The sequence below is a fragment of the Eleutherodactylus coqui genome, chromosome 3 (genome assembly GCF_035609145.1).
Source record: "Eleutherodactylus coqui strain aEleCoq1 chromosome 3, aEleCoq1.hap1, whole genome shotgun sequence".
Classification (NCBI taxonomy): domain Eukaryota; kingdom Metazoa; phylum Chordata; class Amphibia; order Anura; family Eleutherodactylidae; genus Eleutherodactylus; species Eleutherodactylus coqui.
Genome location: NC_089839.1, coordinates 66,084,516 through 66,097,197, shown reverse-complemented (window position 1 = coordinate 66,097,197; position 12,682 = coordinate 66,084,516). Strand labels below are relative to the sequence as shown.

The 12,682-nt window shown below is 45.5% G+C and overlaps 1 protein-coding gene across 2 annotated transcripts in view; it reads right to left on the bottom strand.

Annotated features, from left to right (window-relative positions):
- LOC136619751 (leucine-rich repeat neuronal protein 4-like) overlaps window positions 1–12,682 on the bottom strand; it is a 35,137-nt gene extending 22,455 nt beyond the window's left edge. Inside the window, exon 1 of one of the 2 annotated variants that reach the window (XM_066594515.1) lies at window positions 12,606–12,682. The gene's annotated coding sequence lies outside the window, so the exon portion shown is untranslated. Of the gene's footprint in view, window positions 1–712; window positions 794–12,605 lie in introns of those variants that run through there. The other variant, XM_066594516.1, reaches the window with a different exon arrangement.

Below are 12,682 nucleotides of genomic sequence, written 5' to 3'. Positions count from 1 at the left end.
AGAATAGGAAAGAGATAAAAAAGGAAGGAAAAAGGGAAAGACTGGGAAAAAAGAGAGAAAAGAAAGTAAGAAAGAGAGAAAAATAGAAAAGGTAAGGAAAACAGACAGATATATATGGGATAGTAAGAAATAAAGATTGAAAAGATAAAAGAAAATGAAAGATCTATAAAAAAAGAAAAAGATTGAAAAAAGAAAATAATCAAAAGATAGAGAAAGAAAGAAAGGAAAAAAAGAACAGATAGAAGTAAGCACTACAAGTAAGTCAATCATTGGCTGACACTTGAATTAGAACTCCTACAAACGCAATCTGTCACAGACTATTTCTGCAAGAAGAAATGCGCAGCGTGTGTGGCGCTGATCTCTGTATAGCGAGCGGGTGCTGTCATTAGAATGTGATTGTTATACAAATGTCCATTGAGGTTCTAAGAATAACAATTATTCTTCAGCATTATCCAAGAATTAGAAGGACATATATATATATATATATATATATATATATATATATATATATATATATATATATATATATTACACAAGCTGTGAATATGAAAAGATGCAGCAGGCCATACATATCAATGCATTCATTGTACATATTAACCTGTAAATATACATATGAAGATATATAGGTAAATGTATACAATCATTCCTGTCTATACAACGAGGCATAACTTTCTGAAACACAATTACAACACTAGCCATACCGTTTTCATACCTCTAAAGCCTGATGAAGTTTCTTTTTCTCCTGTAGATTCGTAGGGCTAAGAAAGGAACTCTGTAGAAAGATGTCTTTGGCTTCTTTCCCTCTCCCACCTATGCTGAGACACTGGTGCCTGTGGTATGCGGTGGGAGGTCTTTGTTCCCTTTAATCACTATGAAGCCTGTACATTGGCTTAGTTATTGTGTATAAATAATAATGACATGTTATTTTGTAGAAAACCCTGCACATGATGTTAATGGCATAGTGCAGTAAGAGACAAGGGTATCTCTTATAAAAGTGCACAGCATTGTCTTATTAAACTCAAGGTAACTACTAGTAATCACCCCCCATGCTCAACAATAAGGGGTCTATTCCTTATATTACGGTAAAGGCAGAGGCATGAAAGTTGTACTTTTTTTATTTACTCCTGGGGCCGTTAGTTCAGCTATATTGGGAGGGGGGGTATCATCTTCTCAGGTATGAAGATTGATAAAATGATTGACATTAGATTGACAAAAACCAGCAAGCATTGGCAGACTATATAAAAGAGTACGATGCAACAAACATATAAAGAAATGCTCAAAGACCAGTGTGTATAGAGCTGTTATATTGACAATCCTTTTATATGGCTCCGAGTCATGGGTCATCTATTGTCACCATCTATGACTCCTTGACCAGCTCCATCAACGCTGCTTACAAACCATTCTTAACATTTAATGGTATGACTTCACTACCAACATTGAAGTCTTTTAGCAAAAAATTACCAGTATCTAAGTCATGTTGTTGAAGAGGGAATTACGCTAGGCAGGGCATGTTTGAATAACCATCTTCCCAAGACAGTGTTGTATACCGAGCTCAGATCTGGTCACCATAAGAGAGGGCACCAGAGAAGAGGTATAAAGATTCTCCAAAGAAGTCTATTCAAGCCTGTCGAATTGATCACATCAATGGTCTATTCTAGCCTCCGAACCCAAAGCTTCACCAAGCTGCCTCCTCTCTTGAGAACGCTCAAGAGGAGCCAAGAGTTCCTCTGAGTTGGTACACATGCTCTATTTTTGTGTGCATTTGTGCACCAAAGATCCCCTTAGAAGTCTATGGTGTGTGTGCAAATGCATGTATAATGCACAATGGGACGCACAATACGCTGCGCAATTCCGCAGGAAAAAGAGCACTTCGGGAACTTATTAATAGCTATTTAAAATCGGGCTGTGTTCGTCTGATACACGCAAGTGAATACACCCTGTGGGCACAAAAGTATTGTAAGATATGCCGATATGCATGCAAGAAGACTTGTTCATAAGGTGAATACGGGGCGCTGAGTTACACGCAATTGCCCTTAGGTTCCTTTTACATGGAGCAATTAATCATTCCCACAAGTGAACAATGAACTCAATCGCACGTGTGGGCAGTTTATACAGGCAGATAAATCACTGACATTTTGTTCGCTGATTATTCATTCATCCACATTCACTGTGCCAATGAACGACTGAATGATCACCATTTACATGTTACAAGCGAACAGTAATTTTTATGTCTTCATAAAATGAATGATTAGCGAACTAATTATCTTTTTTTGCTCAATCACTGGCCGCATTTTACTGAACGATTATTTCAAATTTGCACAATCCAGTGATTTTTTTTTTTGATCATAGTAACATAGTATATAAGGCCACAAAAAGACACGTCCATCCACCTCAGCCTATTATCCCCAATGTTGATCCAAAGGAAGGCAAAAAAACCCTCCAATGTGGTAGAAGCTAGAGATGAGCGAACGTACTCGTTTCGAGTAATTACTCGATCGAGCACCGCGATTTTCGAGTACTTCAGTACTCGGGTGAAAAGATTCGGGGGGCGCCGGGGGGCGGGGGGAGGCGTGGCGGCGCGGGGGGTAGCAGCGGGGAACAGGGGGGAGCCCTCTCTCTCTCCCTCTCCCCCCCACTCCCCTCTGCAACCCCCCACTCACCCACGGCGCCCCCCGAATCTTTTCGCCCGAGTACGGAAGTATTCGAAAATCGCGGTACTCGGGCGAAAAAGGGGTGTGGCCGAGTACGCTCGCTCATCTCTAGAAGCCAATGTTCCCGATTTAAGGGGAATTCTTCCTGACTCCAATCGTTCTGTGTAAAAGGGCCCTTAGTTCCCTTGAAATCTCCACCACTGAGGAGCTCACTCCCGTAGGGCGATTCCTACACCACTCACAACAGGGAAGTATCCTCACTCCCCACTTTGCAGCATAGTTGCTCCAACCACCTCTTCTGGTCTATTCCCACTCAGAGCAACTCTGCTGGTCTCTCCTCACCCTTAGGCCTCATGTCCACAGGGAAAATAAATTTTAATATCTGCAGCGGATCACCCGTGTGCGTGATCCGCATGTAAAGTTCCCCATAGGAATGCATTGACCCCCCGCGGGTAGATAAATAGCCGTGGATGGTATTTTAAAGTGATTTAAAAATTTAATGTGCAGGAAAAAAAATGCGACATGCTCCATTTAAGTGCGAATCACTCTCCGAATGGCCCCCATTGATCTCTATGGTTGCGGGAGATCCGCTGCGGATCTTAAATGTGAATTAAATAGGCGCGGGACATCCGCTGTGGATTTCAAGGCTGGGAGGTGGGGAAAGTACTAGAAGGTGGGGTAAAGTGGGCAAAACAGCTCCAGCATAAAAATTGCATCCGTGTACATACGCGTGTGAAAAAAAACGCATCCGCAGGTCACAAGTATGCAATAAAATACAATTTTAAGCTGATCCGCACTGCATCCGCAGCAGAAATCCGCGTTACATATCCGCAGCGGGCCTGATTTTCCCCGTGGACATAAGGCCTTAAAGTTACAGTACAAATACCACATAACAACACGAACAGCTAAAATAACAGTACCGTACCCCCCTTATATTATGAACAAAATAATGGTCCTCCCACAATATGAGCATCAGCATTACTGGGGACAGTGACTAATTGCAATATGTGGGTGCTAAATAAGCAATAAGAGATAAATAAATAATAAAAAGAGATAATAATAAATAATCATTAGTTGCGTATATAAATAATTAGCGGCATAAATGCAACATAAATAATATATATTCCGCTCTCTGAGTTACATACAGGCTTGAAGTTTGGATCTGGTGGGTTTCAGCAAAGAGGAAATTCCTTCTTTTGGAAAAGTAAACAACTAAAATATTTAGGATATCATTCCGGGAAACTGTGGAGAAACAGCCGGCCCACGGACTTTGGAGAGATTAGTGTCTTCTAAAAGCAGGTGCTAAAGTGCAATCCATTGTACTATTTGCTGTTATCTTTATGAGACTGATGATAAAGACTTTGTGGAATGACAAGCAGCACTTGACCAATGCACAGTCAATTATTTAGGATCCTGTGAACCCCACGCAGACGCCATGGCAGTGCTTACTGCTAAAGCAGACCATTGCCGCAATTTGTGTGAAAGTGGGAAAATAGAGAATTTGTTTTTCATTTTCAGTGAGGTTTAAAGTCACCTTTTATCACCAAATCCCTTTAGGATTGCATTTAGAGATGAGCGAGTATACTCGCTAAGGCACATTACTCGAGCGAGTAGTGCCTTAGCCGAGTATCTCCCCACTCGTCTCTAAAGATTCGGGGGCCGGCGGGGGGCAGGGAGCAGCAGGGGGGGGGGGCGGGGAGGAACGGAGGGGAGATCTCTCTCTCCCTCACTCCCCCCTACTCCCCGCCGCTCCCCGCCGCAACTCACCGCTCACCCGCGCCGGCCCCTGAATCTTTAGAGACGAGCGGGGAGATACTCGGCTAAGCCACTACTCGCTCGACTAATGTGCCTTAGCAAGTATACTCGCTCATCTCTGTACAGACTCATTTCTTAACCGCTTAAGGACGCGGCCCTTTCCTTATTTCATTTTTGTTTTTTCCTCCCTAATTTAAAAAAAAAAAATCATAATTCTTATTTGTACATTAAGGCCTCGGTCACACGGGCGATTTTCCGTGCGACCTGCGCCTGCGCATGCGATCTGCGATCTTAGAGAACCATTGCTTTGCAATGGTATCGGACACATGAGCGCTTTTTATGCGCTCGTCCGATAAATTATAGGACAGAAATCGCAGATCGCACCTATCTGCGATCTGCGATTCCTGTTCTCTTCTCTATATGCTCTCAATGGGGCCGGCGGCAGCAGCGCCGACCCCATTGAGAACATATAGTAGACAAATCATTCTCCTCTGCCACAGCTGTAACAGCTGTGGCAGAGAAGAATGATGTTTGCCCATTGAATTCAATGGAGCTGGCAATACAGCCGGCTCCATTGAAAGCAATGGGCTGCCGGCGGTCGCAGGATAAATTTTCATCCAGAAATGTGTAAAAAAATATATATACTCACCTGGTCCCGGCAGACGGAGTTCAGCCGCGGCCGGCCGGCAGTTCTCCTGAACTGCTGTGAGTAGTATTCAGCAGCCAGAGCTTTAAAATCCCCGCCTGCTGAATGAGCTGCCTCTGATTGGTCACAGCCATGACCAATCAGAGGCAGCTCTCACTCAGCCATTCATAAATTCATGAATGGGTGAGTGAGTGCTGCCTCTGATTGGCTCAGCGCAGCGCTGAATGACAGCTGAGAGCTGCCCCTGATTGGTCCCTGCGCTGAGCCAATCAGAGGCAGCACTCACTCACCCATTCATGAATTCATGAATGGGTGAGTGAGAGCTGCCTCTGATTGGTCATGGCTGTGACCAATCAGAGGCAGCTCATTCAGCAGGCGGGGATTTTAAAGCCCCGGCTGCTGAATACTACTCACAGCAGTTCAGGAGAACTGCCGGCCGGCCGCGGCTGAACTCCGTCTGCCGGGACCAGATGAGTATATATATATTTTTTGTTTTTACACATTTCTGGATGAATTTCAGGGAAACGCTTATATTTTTAAGCCCTTCTCAAAAATTCATTGTGAGATCGCCTGCAGCCCATTGCTTTCAATGGAGCCGGCTGTATTGCCGGCTCCATTGAATTCAATGCGCTGCACAGCGCTGCACTGCTCCGGCCCGTTTCTATTGAAACGCGGCTAGGAGCAGTTTTTTCAGGTGATTTTTCGGCCCCGGTCACGCGATTTGCGGATGCACATCCGTCATGCGATCCGCAAATCGCGGGAAAAAACGCCCGTGTGACCAAGGCCTAACATAGATGTCGGAGGGCTTGTTTTTTGCGGGATGAGTTGTATTTTCTAATGGTACTGTATAGCATATCATATAATGTACTGAAAAAGTTTTTAAAAATCCCAGTGGAGTAAATTGGAAAAAGCGCAACTCTGCCAATTTTGGTGGGTCTTGTTTCTACGGTGTACACAGTGCAGCAAAAATTACATGATGACTTTATTCTATGGGTCAGTATGATTACTACGATACCAAATGTATATAGTTTTCTTCTGCTGTACTACTTTTAAAAATAGAATATCTTTGGAAAAAAGAAAATTACTTTCTGCCGCCATCTTCTGACAGCCACAACCTGGGAAAAGGGTGGAAGGGTGGGTGGGGGGTAAACTTTTATTACCATTTTAAAAAAAATAATTAATAAAACTTTTTAAAACTGATTTCTACAATTTTTTTAACCCCCATAGGGGACCAGAACTTGTGATGGTTTGTCGCTCCAGCAGTATGATGTAATACCAAAGTATGACATTATACCGAGATCTGACAGGCAGTCTATTGAGCCATGCTGCAGGATGGCTTGATAGACAATCTGCAATAGCAACCCTAGGGGCTTTCAAAAGACCCCCGGCTGCTATGGAACCGAATGGCACCCTGCAATCTCCTTATAGGAGGCTATTTGGGCCCCCCAAACTCTGATCAGGACATTTAAAGGGTTAACAGCCACGATCACCAGGAAGCAGCTGTTGCGAGTGGATATCAGCTGTAAGAAACAGCCGGCCACAATGGAGTGGGATTGGCTCTCCTCATACAAACCGTAAACCTAAGGGCTTAATATAACTGTATTAAAGGGGTTTTCCAGTTGGAAATTATTGATGACCTATCCTTAGGATAGGCAAGCAATAGTAGATTGGAGAGGGTTTGCCACCTGGGACTTCCACAAATCAGCTGTAAGCTGGCCTTTGTGCTAGAAACTAACATTCATAAGGGTTGCTTTACAAGCGACGACTGCTAGGTACATAATAACTTGGCAGTCATCCCAATGCCTTATTGCTCCGAAAGTGATAGTCGTTCAGTGAAAGAAGGTCAAGCTTTCCAGCTGACTGCCTTTATTTACTGCGACAATTCAAAGATGCGCTCAATTTGATTCATTTGGACCCCTGGTCTTTAGTACATCAGTTCCGTAGTGTCCAGATGCAATGTGAACCTACCCAAGATAGAAATCTGTAGCAGGGCCCCCCAAATGTTTCACACCATTAATGGTATTGCTGTCCTCCTCCTACTGTATGTAGCAGATCTGTTAAGGCCACTAGAACCAGGTGTGACTACAATTAGTAATGCCCCTTCTTACATTATTTGTATTGTTCTCACTTCCTAAAAGGATTGTCCAGTTTTGAAAATAATTTCACTGTCATACAGATAGGAAAGTTTGAGTTAATAGGGGGTCTTCTGTTGACCAGAGGAGAGAGCACTATGCTACACTCAATTCACTTCAATGAAAGCTACAGAAACAGCACTGGGCGAAACGCGCAGCTCTGTCCATAGGCTCTGTGTGGTTGGCCAGTACCCATGGCGGCAGTTTCCCATCCCAGCTATGAAAAGCAGAGAGATGGGAATACCCCTTGAACTGTTTGTATGTCGCTATAGTGCAGCATTATGTATGTTTGATGCTTTTCTGTAGATCCATACAATAGAGCGGCGCAGTTTATATATATATATATATGGGGCACGCAAACCATTTACATGCATTCTCTCAGTCTTTGAACCTGATTGCATGCTGCTTGAAAGTAAGGTGCTCTTCTACGGTTTATCTTAATGTTGTGTGTGGATTGATGCATTGTGACACCTACTTTTAAGGAAAGCTGAGTCTGTGGAATGTTATGGATGAGTAGAGCATTCCTGACTGACAGGAGGGATAAGCCAAGCCTGATATGAAACATTTGTGTGATACCGTACCAGGTTTTAGCGTCTCCAGCCTGGAATCCCCAAAAAGTGTGCAGAGCTGCTGCAATTATGTTTGCAGACATGATTTACACTTGTACAGAATTCATGTTCCATCTGTTACAATGTTCTTCAAAGGAACAAAAAGGAAGGAGCAGGATACAAAGACATGTTTGTAAGTGTATGCAGCCGGCATAAATGTGCACTGTACGTCGACCACCACAAATGTTGTACATTTTTAATTTCGCTTAAGTATTGTATATAAAGTTGCTGCATAACTCGAGTGTTTTAACCCCTTAATGCAACAGGACCTAAATTTACATACTGTGGATGGTGTGGGATCAGAAGTGAGCTTGTCCCATTCCGCAGCGGGTGTCGGCTGTGACTGCCTGCCTCCGGCTGCAACAACTAGTATCGATGAGAGCACCGATCCGCACTGTTGGTTCAAATAAATTTTATTGTACATATCACTTGGCTGACAAGAGATTGGTTTTTTCGAAACTGTCATAGGATCTCGAGATTTGAACAATGTATATTTAACGAATTAAGATACATAAAGAAAGGGGGGAGAAGGGGGTAAACAATAGAGGAGGAGGGGAGGAGGGGGTTCTCGCTATGAACCAGCAGGGCAGAAGGGAGTGACACTCAGTCATCCGCGTTTGGAGGTCCCCTCTTCAGTATGCAGAGCGATTATGGGCAACTAGCAGGGGTCTCGCGAGCCTCCCGTGCTTATACTCTTTTCCTCTACCTCTTCATATCCTCCCGGAGTGGGAGCTATGAGTAGTAAATTCTCCTTTGCCTATGGCTAGGTCAATGATTATGGTTTCCCCTTCAAATCGACAGAGCTTAAAGGGGTTGTCCCGCGCCGAAACGGGTTTTTTTTTTTTCAATAGCCCCCCCGTTCGGCGCGAGACAAACCCGATGCAGGGGTTTAAAAAAAAAAAAAACGGATAGTACTTACCCGAATCCCCGCGCTCCGGTGACTTCTTACTTACCTTGCGAAGATGGCCGCCGGGATCTTCACCCTCGGTGGACCGCAGGTCTTCTGTGCGGTCCATTGCCGATTCCAGCCTCCTGATTGGCTGGAATCGGCACACGTGACGGGGCGGAGCTACGAGGAGCAGCTCTCTGGCACGAGCGGCCCCATTCAGACGGGAGAAGACCGGACTGCGCAAGCGCGTCTAATCGGGCGATTAGACGCTGAAGATTAGACGGCACCATGGAGACGAGGACGCTAGCAACGGAACAGGTAAGTGAATAACTTCTGTATGGCTCATAATTAATGCACAATGTACATTACAAAGTGCATTAATATGGCCATACAGAAGTGTATACCCCAACTTTGTTTCGCGGGACAACCCCTTTAATCTATTTGGTAACACGAGGAAAGAGGGGGGAGGAAATGGGGGGGGGAGAATCGCCACAGTCTGAGGGTCATGGTCCATCAGCGGAATCTCGGGGGGTTGTCTCTCTGCTGAATCCTCCCTGTCTATTATTGTTCTATACCTCTCAGGTTTGGCCCTGTTCAACCCACCTCTTGAGGTTGTCCGAGTCCCTAAACGCTACCCACGGCTGCCACGTCTTGTAGGTGGTCTCCCAGGTCTTAGGGTCCTCTGCTCCCAGCTCGTCATATCTCATGAGGGTGTGGAGCTCCTCTATCCACATTACCCTGGTGGGAGCGCGTGGGGAGCGCCAGAACCTCGGGATGAGTCTCCTCATTGCTATTAGGAAGAATCTTAGTAGGCCTCTTTTGGCCTCCTTCACTGATCCTGGGAAGAGTGAAAGCAGAGCCAGTTTTGGCGACAAGGTCACCCTTGTATGGTTGATTCGGTTGAATTTTATGTCCTTCCAGAGGGAAGCTACTGGTCGGCATTCCCACCATATGTGGGTCATTGTGCCTCTACTTTCACTACATCTCCAGCATAAGGGTGAGGTTTCATGGAAAATCCTCTGGAGCTGCTCAGGGGTTCTGTACCATCGTGATAATATTTTGTAATTAAGGTCTTGGACTTTGCCTGCTGAGAAAGGTTTATGGGTTAGTGTCCAGATCTTAGACCAGTCTTCCTCCGAAAGACCACCGCCCTGTTCTTGTTCCTGGGCCTCTCTGTATCTCGGGATTTCGTTCTCCACCTCCGGAGACAGCAACATCTTGTACAACCTGGAGATCATGTGTCTATGGTTCGTGTGTGATAGGTATAGTTGTTCGAACGCCGTAAGTGGGGCTGTTAAATTTTCCTTAGGTGTCAACGAGCTCACAAAACCCCTTAGTTGGAGGTATTGGAGCCAAGATCCTGGTTGTGGAGAATTCTGTCCTAGAATTTCTGTCATGGGTTTTAGCCCTGACTGAGACACTACATCTCTTAGTCCGGGAATCAGTGAGACTAGGAGCGATAGAATTTTCTGATGTAGTAGCGCAGTTTCAAATAAGGGGTTCGCTATGAACGGAGTTAGTGGTCCTGGGATGTTGACCAGACCATAATTGGGCGCGAAGCTTGCCCATGTTTTGATTAATTGGAGGCAGAAGGGGGAGATGTTAGGGATAGAACTAATTCCCTTTGGTGGGATCCAGAAGGCTCCATCTAGGCCGTCTATGTCGCCCGAGTGCTCTATTTGCACCCAGAGTCTAGAGCTCCTGTTTTTCAGTATGTCTAGGGCGCACATCACGATGTTGGCCTTATAGTAGAGGGAGAAGTCCGGGAGACCTAGGCCTCCCCTCTCTTTTTCCCTTGTCAGCAAGGAGAAACGTAGGCGAGGCTTGCGTCCTCTCCTGACAAAGTCCGTGATTAGGGACCTAATTTTTTTAAGGTAGGAGCCTGGAAGTCTAATCGAGATTGTTTGACATATATAGAGGAATCTGGGTAGTACGACCATTTTTATTGCGTTCACTTGCCCGTTCCAGGATAGATATAGAGGGTTCCATCTGTTGAGGTCTCTTTCTAGTTTTTCGACAAAGGGTGTGTAGTTTAGTTTGAAAGCCTGTGCGGGGTCTGTTGGGATACGGGCTCCTAAGTATTTGATGTGCGAGTTAACCCAGCGAAAGGGGAGTACCGACTCTAGATGGGAGACCTCGGCCTGTGGGAGGGAGACATTTAGGACCTGCGACTTCTGGGCGTTGATTTTGTAGTTGTTGACCCTCCCGAACCTTTCAAATTCCCTCAATAGTACAGGCATGCCCACCAGGGGGTTAGATAGGTAAAGTAACAAGTCATCTGCGAAAAGTGACATTTTGTGCTCCTCTGAGCCTATCATTAGGCCTTTAATTGAGTTGTTTCTCCTAATTGCGTTTGCCATGGTTTCCATTGTCAGTATGTACAGGAAGGGTGAAAGCGGACACCCCTGTCTCGTCCCGTTGCTCACTTTAAAGGGTTCTGACAGTACGCCGTTCACCCTGATTGTAGCTGTGGGGTCGTGATATAGCGCCATGATCCTCTGGAGCATCCGTGGGCCCATTCCAATTTTTCCCAGCATGGCAGAGAGGAAGGTCCAATTCACCCTATCAAAAGCCTTCTCGGCATCAATTGACAGGAGGCATAAAGGGGTCTTGGATTATTTGGCCCTGGCTATTAGGGACATCGTTTTGATAGTGTTGTCCCTTGCCTCTCTGCCTGGGACGAAGCCAACCTGTTCCAGATGGATCAGCTGCGGGATGACACTTTGCAGTCTGTTAGTTATCAATTTGGCGAACATTTTAATGTCACCATCTATTAGTGAAATTGGTCTGTAGCTCCCGCAGGCCGAGGGATCCTTGTCCGGTTTGAGTATGACTGATATGTGGGCCTGGAGAGCCTGTTGTGGGAAGGGGCAGCTTCTATTTATCATGTTAAATGCCTCTAATGCCATAGGAAAAAGCTCCTCAGCGAAGAGTTTGTAAAATCTGGCTGTATACCCGTCCGGGCCCGGGCTCGTCTTTACTTTCAGATTTTGGATTATGTCTGCCAGTTCCTGGGGGGCGAAGTCTAATTCTAGGTCCTCGATTTCCGTAGGAGTCAGGCACCTGGGGGCGTGATCTGTCAGGTAGGCCTCTATCTCATTTTTATGGCTCAGTGGGGGTGTTAGAGAGTCAGTTTTGATATTGTATAGTTTATTGTAGAAGGTTTTAAATTCCTTTCGGATGTCCGTGGTACTATGTACTATTTGACCTCTGTTGGTTTGGATTTTGGGGATATATGTAAGCAGTGTCCTGGGGTGTAGTGTCCTAGGCAGGTGGCTGTAGCATTTGTCACCATATTCGAAGGAACCCTTTTTATCTCTGAGTGCAATGAACGTTGGTCCAGGATCTCAAGGATCCGCTGGCGGGTGGCGGATATTTCCACGCGCAAAACGTCATTTTGTTGGCGTTTGTTGGCTGATTCTTTGAGTCTCAGAGTGGCCAAGAGATTCCGGAGAGTCGCTGATCTCTCTTTCTTGATTCTAGCTCCCTGCGAGATCAGTATGCCCCTCAGTACACATTTGAGTGCTTCCCATTTTACCGGGGCCAGGGTCTGATCTGTAGCGTGGATCGCCTTAAAGTCTTCTATTGTTTTTCTGATTTCTGCTATGCACGTGGGGTCCCTAAGGAGATTGTCGTTAAGTCTCCACGAATAACCGCTTGAGGCTGTTCCACAGTTCTCCAGACCTCCAAAAACTGGAGCGTGGTCTGACCACAAGAAGTCACCGTGGGAAAAAGTGGGTGTCCCGTCTAGTAGGCCGTGGGAGATCAAGAGGTGGTCGATCCTACTGTAGGAGTTATGTGTTGCTGAGTGAAATGTATAATCTCGTGTCTCTGGGTGTAGGATTCTCCAAAGGTCTATCAGGTGTAGGGTATCTAGTTTTTTCCTGAGTGCTCGGGTTACCGTTTGGGAGACGGAGGACTTACCTGACGAGGAGTCCAGGCTGGGGTCCATGGTCAGGTTGAGGTCCCCTCCCAGAATAATTTTTGATCCTTCTGCGAAG